This window comes from Prionailurus bengalensis, chromosome C1, assembly GCF_016509475.1.
Source record: "Prionailurus bengalensis isolate Pbe53 chromosome C1, Fcat_Pben_1.1_paternal_pri, whole genome shotgun sequence".
Classification (NCBI taxonomy): domain Eukaryota; kingdom Metazoa; phylum Chordata; class Mammalia; order Carnivora; family Felidae; genus Prionailurus; species Prionailurus bengalensis.
In genome coordinates, this window is record NC_057345.1 from 67,296,685 (window position 1) to 67,308,878 (window position 12,194).

Here is a 12,194-nt window from a genome sequence, read left to right on the forward strand (position 1 = left end):
TAACCACCTTTCTCATGAAGCTCGTTCAGCCTCATCAGATTTTTTTTAAAGACTCATGTTTTCCCATCTTTCCTCGTCATGATATTTACATGAACCATTCTCTGTTTGGAATGTTCTCTTTTCTACAACCTATTCATACGTTCAGTCTTTAAAGATCAACTCAAATGTCACTTTCTAAAACAAACAGCAAACAAACAAACAAAACCACATTATGATACAACATTCCAGATTAGGGCTCATTCCCCTGATACACACTCATATATTTGTTTGCAGCATGATCAAATTAGAATTAAAATTAAAAATCCATAGTTTGTCTTCATCCCAGAGAACAAGCTTCACGAGTTCATAAGTATAGGAACAATGTCCAATTCTCTAATTGACCTGTAGTTCTTTGCATATGTTATCACTTACGGAGACACAGACAAAAAGAAATAAATTCCCATGAATTGGAAGCCTTTTCATTGTAGTTGCATCTCAAGGATATAGCATAATGTCTACCATTTAGTGACTAATATGCAATTGTTGAAGCTATCCATAAATAAACGAGCGTCCCTTTCCACATATTTAACATATTTACTACAGTTGCCTGTAGTAGCATTTGGTAGCTGGTACTTCAATAAACACTGTAGGTGAAGTCCACACACTACAGGAGCTCATAATCCAGCTGAACAAAACATTAAAAAAGTACGTGTGAAACAAAACACGTGATCAAAATAAAAATACACGTAAAGAAAATAAATTATATTTCAGCATGTGTGAGGTTAAAACCTCCTAGTTATTTTGTCTTTGAGCATGATACAGTTTTCCAAAGAAGCTATCAAATATCTCTATAGGTGAGTATGCTTAGGTAGAGGGACATGCTGCTCTTGAATCTCTTAGCCTGGAGTCAGGTCAGGAATACCAGCTGTGATAAATTGTAAAGTAAGTATGTACAATTTGACAAGCCAGGCGAGGATTTGCCTATTGGAGTGTTCTAAATCTTTTGTTCTTAGCTTGGTCCCTCGCAATGTTCAAAGGTAGATAAACAGCATGCAAGATCAAGCATGGGGAGTGTAGCAATTGCAGAGTATATATATTTTTTTCACTTTGTGGGTGCATCACTCACAGCATTGTTGTTCTGATCATCGATTTGCATTGCATTGTTCTCCCTCATATTTATGGATGCCATTTTCCTCCCTTGAAGTCATGCCTGCCTACTCTATCACTTCCCACCTCAGCAGGTTAATACAATATACAGGAGAGTAAACACTGGCTGCGTCTACACAGAGATAGTGAATCAGTTGAGTCAGCTCCAGGACTACAACAAGCAATGGATTTTAGATGCAAAGGGAAACACAGCAGCATCAGTATGGCCAGGCCAGGACAAGAAAAAGATTTGAGGACAGGGTTTATCCACAGACAGACTTAAAAGTCAGTGGTCTTTAAAAAAAAAAAGGGTTCAGTTTGCAAATGAATCCTAACAACCTTAATTCTTATCATTTCTAGAAGTTCTGGTTTGGTATTTGAATAAAATGATAAGAATTCACCATAGTCTACACTAAAATTCTTCTTGATGTTATAAGTAAAATAAGTCACAATATTTCTATTACTCCAATTTCAGCAGAACGTTTGTTAAGTTAAAAAGCAAATGCAGTAGAACTGCTTTGCAAGTCCACTAGCATCTCCTCCAATACTCAGAATGTTTCTCTGAGCTTGATGAACATGTAATTCCTATGGGGAAATCAAGAATTCTTACCTCATCAATAAAATTTGGTTTTATTAAAAGCTGTTTACTGCCTTGCTAAATTGCCACCAGCTACTGCCCTTTGGACCCTGAAGTGTCAGCTTTTCTTTTTCACACATGTGCTTTTGATTATTTTCATTCAAAAAGGTCTTCAGTAGAGTTCAAGATCCTTGCCTGTCAGCGACATTAGTCTCACCCTGGGTTTGATGCTTATGATGGAGAAGAGCCTCCAGTACCTTAAGTGTCAAGTACTTGTCCCAAAGTGGATTATATTTATATTCTAAAGAATAAGGATATGGGAGCTCTTCAAAAGGGAAACGAAATGTGTTGTTATATAATAGGGCTTGAATGAACAAGGATTGGGGACCATAATAGATAAAAGAAAGAAATGAGAAGTTAACAGATGGGCATAGGGGAAGGAAAAATAAGATAAAAACAGAGAGGGAGGCAAACCATAAGAGACTTTTAAATACAGAGAACAAACTGAGGGTTGATGGGAGTGGGGTGGGTGACAGGCTAATTAAGGAGGGCATTTTTGGGATGAGCACCGGGCATCATATGTAACAGATGAATCACCAGGTTCTACTCCTGAAGCCAAGACTACACTGTATGTCAACTAACTTGAGAATTTTTTAAAAAGGTTATCTAATAATCAAAATTCCTGAAAAATAATTTAGCTGTCAATACCTGTTTGCCATTTTTAACCTACTTTGTTTTCTACTACTTCATGTCACCTGAATTAGCTTTCCAAAGGAGTTTTCAAAGTTTGGACCTTAACTTAATATACCTGTCCTCTATCAATACCAATATAGCTAGATAAGTAAGTGACAAATAGTTATCCAACTCAATATGATCAGCATTTTGAGTTTAGAAATAAAAGTCTTAAATGTTACCTTCCAGGATATTAAAATCTACCCTGAAACTGGCCGAAAGACAAAAATGGGGGAGAGGAGATGCACAAATAATTGTTAAAGGACAAACAAGAAAAGGGAATGTAAGTGTAAAATCAAATTTATGAACTTACATATTGCTGTCATCTCAGGCTTTATTTTTGCCTGAGATTTGACTTTTCATTTGGTTTCTAATTACAAAGCATTCTTAGGTGACAAAACACACAAATAAATAGTTTCAACTACTACCTATACCCTTACAGCTTGATAATCACCAAATCTGTGCATGCAGCATGACTCTCACTCCTAAACTCTCCATTTGTATATCCTACTTATGTAAATGCTCCATTTGGATGGATGGGTTCTAACTGCATGAAAATCTACACACTCAAAAATGAATTTATCGTTCCTCATAAACATTCTTCTCTTACTGCATTTTTTTTTTTTGGTAAATAAGCACAGAGTCATTTCATACTGTCCCACTTTGCTTCCATGCCATTGTTTTCCTTTTCATTCCATACCTTAAAATTTATTTTAGTTCTTCAATCAATAGTTATTGTGTGGCCGTACTATGTCAGACAAAGCTGAAAACAAGATGGTAGACTTTAGGCCAGGCATATGCTTTGTAAGAAATTAAAAATATGATAAGAGTTAGGAAAAAGGAAGTAAAGGGCTGTCAGAAAATATGTGGCAAGAATATTTAGTATAGTCTAAGAGATCTATAATCTTTGCTACATAGTCTGTCTCACTTAATGACATATTTCTTATTTTACTGAAGAATAGAAGAAAAATCATTGTTTCTACATCCCCTGCCTTCATCTTGCAACTTTGAAATTTTTTTGAATATCTATTTATTTTTGAGAGAGAGAGAGAGAGAGAGAGAGAGAGAGAGAGAGAGAGAGAATGAGCCGGGGAGGGGCAGAGAGAGGGAGACACAGAATCTGAAGCAGGCTCCAGGTTCCGAGACCTGTCAGCACAGAGCCCGATGCAAGGCTTGAACTCACGAACCGTGAGATCATGCCCTGAGCTGAAGTCAGCCACTCAACCGACTGAGCCACCCAGGTGCCCCAAATCATCTTGCAACTTTGTATGAGCCACTCCTGTAGTTACGGTTGATTATACACTTGTATATAAAGCTCCATTCCCTGAAGCCTACTCAAAGAATCTTTTTGGCACTGCTTCCATATTTCTTGCATCATTATCATTTCTCCACAGGATCATTTCCATCAAGAACTTTCCACCAGTAGCCACGAGAGGGTGGCTCAGTGGATGGTCATAGCCTTGACTGGAGAGCAGTACTGTACATACTCCTGCTAGTGTACCAGTGCTGTCTCAAGGGGATGTTATCTTCCCTGTTGGTTTCTGGGAAGGCTCCTGGGGTACCAAGAAGCGAAAGGGGGAGATTAATCAACAGAAGCATTGGTGGGCTGGACAGTAGGATAATCCTCTCAATAATGCTTAAATGTGGTTTACCAAAGTCACGGGGTATGCATGTAAGAAGGGTGAGATCTTCAGAGTTCCTAAAGGATCCCATTGATAGTGCATGGGAATGTGGGATCTTTGAAGAATTAAATGGCTTTGGAGGCAGAGCAGGAGAAACTCTGCTGTGACAATTACTAACCTTCTGTTTATTAGCTGATCTGGGAGCCCTGCGGTAAAGAACTGGGTTAATCACTTCACGAGGAGACACTTGGAAGCTCAGGACATGAGCTATAGTATCTGAATATTTTGACCACCAGAACCAGGATGATCTTGCCGGTACATGAGTGTGTATCACTACTGCCTGTTTCAATTATTCAGTGCATTAACATATTTACAAAAGCTTTTATCTTCTTCCTCTCATACTAGAACATGGTTTCCATAAGACTTTGTAAAATGCTGTATCCTCAGTACCTCAAAGTGTGCCTGATACATAGGTAGATCTTAATATATATTTACTGAAGGAATGAATTGGTGAATGCTTCCTTGAGAAATGTCATTTAAAGTTGAGACTTAAAAATTAATTTTAGCCAGGAAAATGAACAAGGGGGGCATGACTATTGCTGGAAATGAGGCTACTAAATGTAAAGTTTCCAAAGAAAAACATGATTTGTTCCAGGACTTGGAAGAAATCCATATGTCTGAAGTTTAAATACCATGGGTGAGAGGGGGGTTAACATATCATGGGGAGCATTATAAATCGCGTGAAAGATATCAGACTTTAGTGTATGGATAAGTGGAAGCCATTACAGGACTGTGATCAGGAAATGGCATGATCAGATATCTACTGAAAATGATCTTTGTGTGTGAAACAGTGTGGAGTGGAACTACAGTGGCACAAAAATTAGCAAAGGAAGAGAAATAGTTCACCTCATGATTTCAAGGCTAGGATAGTAGTAATGACAGTGGAGAGAATGCATAGTTTTGACAACGTTTCAGAAATAAAAAAGAGAGAAGATAATTAATGGTTGGATGTGGATGTGGTTGAGGAGTATGGAAGTAAATATTTGAACAACTTCATGTGAGGTGGTACAAATTAACTGACAAAGAAGATACCTAATATTGGATGTGCATGAAGAAGTTTGACTAAGTTATGGACATTTTGAGGCAGAGATTCCTTTGGCACAGTAGAGTAGTCACGTATGTAACTAGATATTCAGATATATGATGTTTGAGAGAAAACTGAGCTGGAAATTTATATTTGAGACTCGCCAGCACATAGAAGATAAAGTTCTAAGAATGATTAAAACTTCTTATGGGTGGTAAGAAGAATAAGAAGAACCCCAAAGAAGAATAATGCTCAAGAAATGGATGGACACAAGCACATAGGTGACTATAACTTTATAAAATACCAAAGAAATTCAGTAAAGATGGAGTCTATTAATAAATGGTTTGGACAACTACATAGTCATATGGAAAAAGGGAAAAAATGGAACTATAGATCATACCAAACATCAGAGTAAATCCCAAATGTAAGAAAGAAAAGAAAAGAAAAGAAAAGAAAGAAAGAAAGAAAGAAAGAAAGAAAGAGAGAAAGAAAGAAAGAAAAAGAAAAAAGGAAGGAAGGAAGGAAGGAAGGAAGGAAGGAAGGAAGGAAGAAGTAATTGTAGAATTACAAATAACCTTGTTATCTGAATCTAATCCATGCTGAAAAACATGCTGAATGGCACATTTTCAGGTAGAGAGAGCCTATATTCCACTTTATTAAGTGGAAATAATAATAATATAATTGGCCTATCCAAAATCTCCAGCTAATTTACCCAAATGTCAATAAACACTCTAAAACAGTAATAAAACAACACCGCAAGAACATTTGCATAACATAAAGCATTTAAAATATCAATTACCCAATAGCTTAACACTAAATGTATTGGTTGGTATGTTAGTGTTCAGTATGTAGTGATTTTCTATGGTATTCTATACAAATGATGCTTTATTTTCATATTACAATGCATATAAGCTATCATGTAAATAAACCCCATGAAATATTTTGTTTCAAACATGTAAAAAAATCCAAGTAACACTTAACAAAATAAACAAAAAGACAACTTTAAAAATGTGCTGTTTACCACTTGTAGAAGTGCTCAAGTGAGATTTGATGGCAAGAGAAAATCGACAGGCACTGTTGCAGCAATGGTGGGTAAAGGTTAGTGAGAGTTAGAACATCTAAACATTCCTGGAAGGAGGTGTGATCCTACAGGGACAACAGCTGAGACATGACAGCAGTGCATTCCACATTCTCTAATTCTTTTGAGTTTCTTTAGTGTTTTTGCTATGGCACATATGCAAATTCATCATAGTGAATTTTCAATTCAGTGAGTTTCGGGTGAAAAATTAAAACCGAAAACTAAGTGCATTAAAAATACAGAAAATTAATGCATGACAAAAATAATACCATAAAGACAGTAAAAATAAAAGTGAAAATAATCGAGAAAAGATATTTGCCACCTATGTCAACCAAATGGTAATGTCCTCAATAGAGAAAGAGCCTTCTAGCAATTGTTAAGAACAAGACAAAAAAACTCAATAGAAAAATAGTAAAAGATACAAACAGTTCATAAGAAAAGATATATTTATGTATTTATATATGCACACATATATATATCCTTCTGAGAAATGAAAAGATGTCCCACCTTTCTCATATTAAATAAATACAAATTAAAACTATACTGAGATGACATTCTTCACATATCAAATTGGCTAAAATCCAAATGTTTGCTGGCAAAGCTATGAGAATGCACGTCCATACATTTTGTTGTTGCTGTAAAACTGTGTGGAAGGGTTTTGGCAATATCTCAAAATTAAAAACACACATACTCTTTGACACAGCAATGCCCATTTGAAGAATCTAATTGGGATATGCATATCTAACAAAATATGAAACGATATATGTGCAAAGTTATTTATTGTGGCATTGTTTATACTAGCAAAACATTAGAAGCAACTCACATATCCAGCAAAAAAGACTGATTTATGATATCAGTTCTACACAACGGACTACTATGCCACCTTCAAAAATAACATATACTAATATGAAGAGAACTCCAGTATATATTGCAAACTTAAGAAAGCAAAGTACAGAATAATGTGTATCATATACTAACTTTTGGATAAGTGAGGGGAATAAACAATGTATATGCTATTTTATTTAAAAAGCAGAACATATACATGCACACACATCTATAAGAATTATCAACAGTCTAATAAAATTAGCGAAGGAAAGAAATGTGGTGGGAGGACAGCAATGAAAACAAGAGTTTCTATAGTGTTACTTTTAATCATGCATATGCATTTATTATTTTAATCTCATAGACGAAATCAAAAGAAACAGATGAAACTGATTAAATATCAAAACAGTAATATTGTGAAGGGGTTCAGAACAAGTCTCCCTAAAATGTGCCATTTTGGTATGTGGACTATTTTGTGCTAAAGGTAATCAAAACCCGGGATACTTAAGAAAAACTTTTACCCCTTCCTTAAGGTACCTGAAATAAGTTTGATAAGGGGGCCTGCCTCAGAAAGAAAGCTATTAATAAGAGATAGTTCTTTTGTTTTTGTTTTGTTTTTAATTTAATGAGCTATCTGTATGGCAGGGCAAATATCTAATTACCAAACAGCTGTTTTTCCTATCACCTTGTGAATCACCCTCCTTCCCTTTAAACCCTCAGGGCCCTATTCCATTCCCTGTTGAAGATGGGACATAAGCCTCAATTGCTACGCTTGTCCTTTCATATCATATTTTCATGGAGCCCCCATATTTATATAATTATTATTTTTTCTCTTGTTAATCTGTTTTTTTGTTGTTGTCGTTAATTTATTTATTGGGTCAGGCAAATAATTTGGAAGGGTAGAAGGAAAACTTTCTCTTCCCCCAACAATAGACACAGAAAAATGATTTATTTCAAGAGATATTAGACTACAATATATGGAATGAATTTATTAGTGGAGTGCATTCTAAGCAACTCAACTAACTAAATAAATTCCAAACTTACATTATTTTTTAAATAAAGCAAATAAAAATACATAAAATTAAAAATCAAAGACATAAATAAAAATTCTTAAAAATAAATTGAAAAATACAAACCTATGATTTAATAAATGTAAATATTCTTGCTACTTTAGTAATATTGTCTGGAAGTTTTATCACCTCCCATAGTAATAGACATCCTGACAGAGTGTCTTCTCCAATTTTCCTTCCTGTTGAAAGAAACTGGAATATCTTGTAGAAATGGCTAACTCTAGGGAAAGGAAAAGTACATGGTAACTTTAGAACATCTTTTTATGTCAGAAAACCAAAGAAGCCTTTCATTTTTTAAAGTAGTCATGTCAAAAGTATAAGGGAGTCACCTGGAACAGGTCCCCACACTGAAGGTGTGGGAACTGAGAATAAAAAACAATAATAAATGTAGAGTATTGAAGGATATAAATCCACAAAAATTCATGAGTTCACAATAAACTCTGTTTCCTTTGTTCCAATTACTAAAGAGGCTGGGAACACAAAATACTTAACTTTTCCTGCCTGCCTAACAGTTAGAGGTTTAAGGTGACACCATGAATTATGTAAGTGAAAGAATTTCTTGGGGTAGCTTAGGAAGTTATACTTTACTACTGATTTCCACTCTTTCTTTATTTATCTTGCCCTGAAACAGAAGATGCCCAGAGATTCAGTAGTTCTTGCTACCAGGAAGGCCAGATGAGAAAAATACCAGACATTATTGACTCAAGAAACCCACACTAACACCCACAGCTAGACTCTTATTATATAAGAGAAACAGATTATTATTATCATTGTGAGCTTGACTTTCTGTTGCTTACAGCTAAAACATTCATTGTTCTCTTACATTCAAAGTCTTATCCTAATCATGTATAATATTTTTGTCCCTAGACTGTAACTTGTTGACTATGACTAGCACTGAGTGAACTCTTAATGCGTACTGAATGAATAAATCAGTGAAATGCTGTACTTTTATACTTGCTCTTACATGATTTCTAATGCTATTTAGGGTAAATTACATTGCATTATTTTATCCTTAAGAATTATGAAAAGTTCCCCCCTCGCTTTGATTACCACAATAAGGTAATACTGATTAAAATGAAACTTGGTAGGGGCACCTGGCTGGCTCAGTTGGTAGGGCTATCTGACTCCTGATATCAGATTTTGATATCAGAGTTTGAGCCCCATGTTGGGGGTAGACTTTACTGAAAAAACAAAAACAAAAACAAAAACATAAACAAAAACAAAAACATGTAACTTGGTTCTACTTTCCAAACTGGATTGATGTGTTGTTTGTTTCATTATATTTTGCCAAACAACTTAAACCATGTATTTTTCTGATAATTTCCACTTACCTTCCTATTGATTCTTATAAATTATTTATTTTTGGAAAAAAAGGAATTAAATCCTGGGAATAATTTACTTTATGGAAGAACACACATTGTTAAAATGTCTACACTACCCAAAGCAATCTACACATTTATTGCAATCCCTGTCAAAATACCACCAACGTTTTAAACAGAGCTAGAACAAACAACCCAAAATCTGTATGGAGCCACAAAAGACTCCAAATAGCCCAAGCATTCCTGAAAAAGAAAGACAAAACTGGAGGCACTACGATTCTGGCTTTCAAATTATATTATAAAGCTGTAGCCATCAAGACAGTGTGGTACTGGCACAAAAATAGACAAGTAGATCAACATAATAAAATAGAAAACCCAGAAATGGACCCACAAATATATGGCCAACTAATCTTCAATGAAGCAGGAAAGAGTGTGCAATGGAAAAAAAGACAGTCTCTTCAACAAATGGTGTTGGAAAAACTGAAGAGCAGCATGCAGAAGAATGAAACTGGACCACTTTCTTCCACCATGCACAAAAATAAATTCAAAATGGATGAAAGACCTAAATGTGAGACACGAAACCATCAAAGTCCAGGGGAGAACACAGGCAGCTGGGGGAGCTTCTTACTAGACACATCTCTGGAGGAAAGGGAAACAAAAACAAAAATGAACTATTGGGGACTTCATCAAGATAAAAAGCTTCTGCACAGTGAAGGAAACAATCAGCAAAACTACAAGGCAACCAATAGAATGGGAGAAAATATTTGCAAATGACATGTCAGATGAAGAGTTAGTATCCAAAATATATAAAGAACTTATCACACTCAACCCCCCAGAAACAAATAATCCAGTTAAGAAATGAGCAGAAGACATGACTAAACACTTCTCCAAAGAAGGCATTCAGATGGCTAACATGAAAAGATACTTGACATCACTCATCATCAGAGAAACACAAATCAAAACCACAATGAGATAGCTCCTCACACCTGTCATAATGGCTAAAATGAACAACACAAGAAACAGCAGGTGACAGTGAGGATGCCTAGAAAGGGGAACCCATTCACATTGTTGGTGGGAATGCACACTGGTGCAATCACTCTGGAAAATAGTATGGAGGTTCCTCAAAAAGGTAAAGATAGAACTACCATATGATTCAGCAATTGCATTACCAGCTATTTACCCAGTGAATACAAAAATACAGATTTGAAGGGATACATGCCCCTGATGTTCATGGCAGCATTATCAACAATAGCCAAATTATGGAGATAACCCAAAGGTCCACCTATTGATGAATGGATAAAGAAGGAGTGGTGTATATATATATATATATATATATATACAATGGAATATTACTCATCCATAAAAATTAATGAAATCTTGCCATTTGCAAGGATGTGAATGGCGTTAGAGTATCATGCATGCTAAGTAAACTATGTCAGAGAAAGACAAATAGCATATGATTTCATGCATATGTGGAATTTAAGAAACAAAACAGATCAACATATGGGAGAGGGAAAAGAGAGAGAGAAACAAACCATAAGAGACTCTTAATGATAGAGGACAAACTGAGGTTTGATGGAGGGAAGTGGGTGGGGGATGGGCTAGAAGGGTGATGGGTATTAAGGATCTCACTTGTTATGATGAGCACTGGGTGTTTTTTTTTTTATTTATTTTTTTTATTTTTATTATTTTTTTATTTAATTTTTTTTTCAACGTTTATTTATTTTTGGGACAGAGACAGACAGAGCATGAACGGGGGAGGGGCAGAGAGAGAGGGAGACACAGAATCGGAAACAGGTTCCAGACTCTGAGCCATCAGCCCAGAGCCTGACGCGGGGCTCGAACTCACGGACCGCGAGTTCGTGACCTGGCTGAAGTCGGACGCTTAACCGACTGCGCCACCCAGGCGCCCCGAGCACTGGGTGTTGTATGTAAGTGATGAATCACTGAATCCTACTTCTGAAACCAATGTTGCTTTGTATGTTAATTAACTAGAATTTAAATAAAAATTTGAAAAGAAAAAAAGAAAAGAAACTTCAGTTGTTTAAGCCAAAAAAAAATTTACTTTATGACCCACAGAGGTGAAATTCATATTAATACTACATAAGATCTGACAAATTTGGCATAGCATAATAACACTTTTTCACTAAAAAAATAAGGTATCAAATATGGAACACCATTAGAAAAGATTGCATATGCTATAGGTCATCCAAAGCATAATAGTGCCAAAAATAAGTATTAAAACCTCACTGGGTCTGAGTGCCTGGGTGTCTCAGTTGGTTGAACGTCTGACTCTTGATTTCAGCTCATTTATGATCTAGTGTGGGACAGAGACCCACGTGGGGCTCCATGCTAAGCATGGAACCTGCTTAAGATCCTCTCTCTCTCTCTCTCTCTCTCTCTCTCTCTCTCTCTCCCTTCTTTCCCACTCACCCTCTCTCTAACAAGAAAAAGAAAAACTGCATTTGATCTATACTTACTAAATTGGAAATGAGGACAATAGATCAACCATATGTATGCATATTAGCAAATTATACATGCACATCTGTGTGTATTAAGTGTGTATTAAGCACAAAGACACCGTAGTGTATTTCAATCATCCCATATATATCATTCTCTGATCCTATATTTCTCAACTTTATGGGAGTTTATCATTTTTTTCTGTTACTAGGATCTAAAATATTAAATCTGGTTTCATTATTGACCTAACAACTGTTTTCTGAGGGAAAATTAAAAAAAAAAGCACTAAGAGCATACTATGAGTG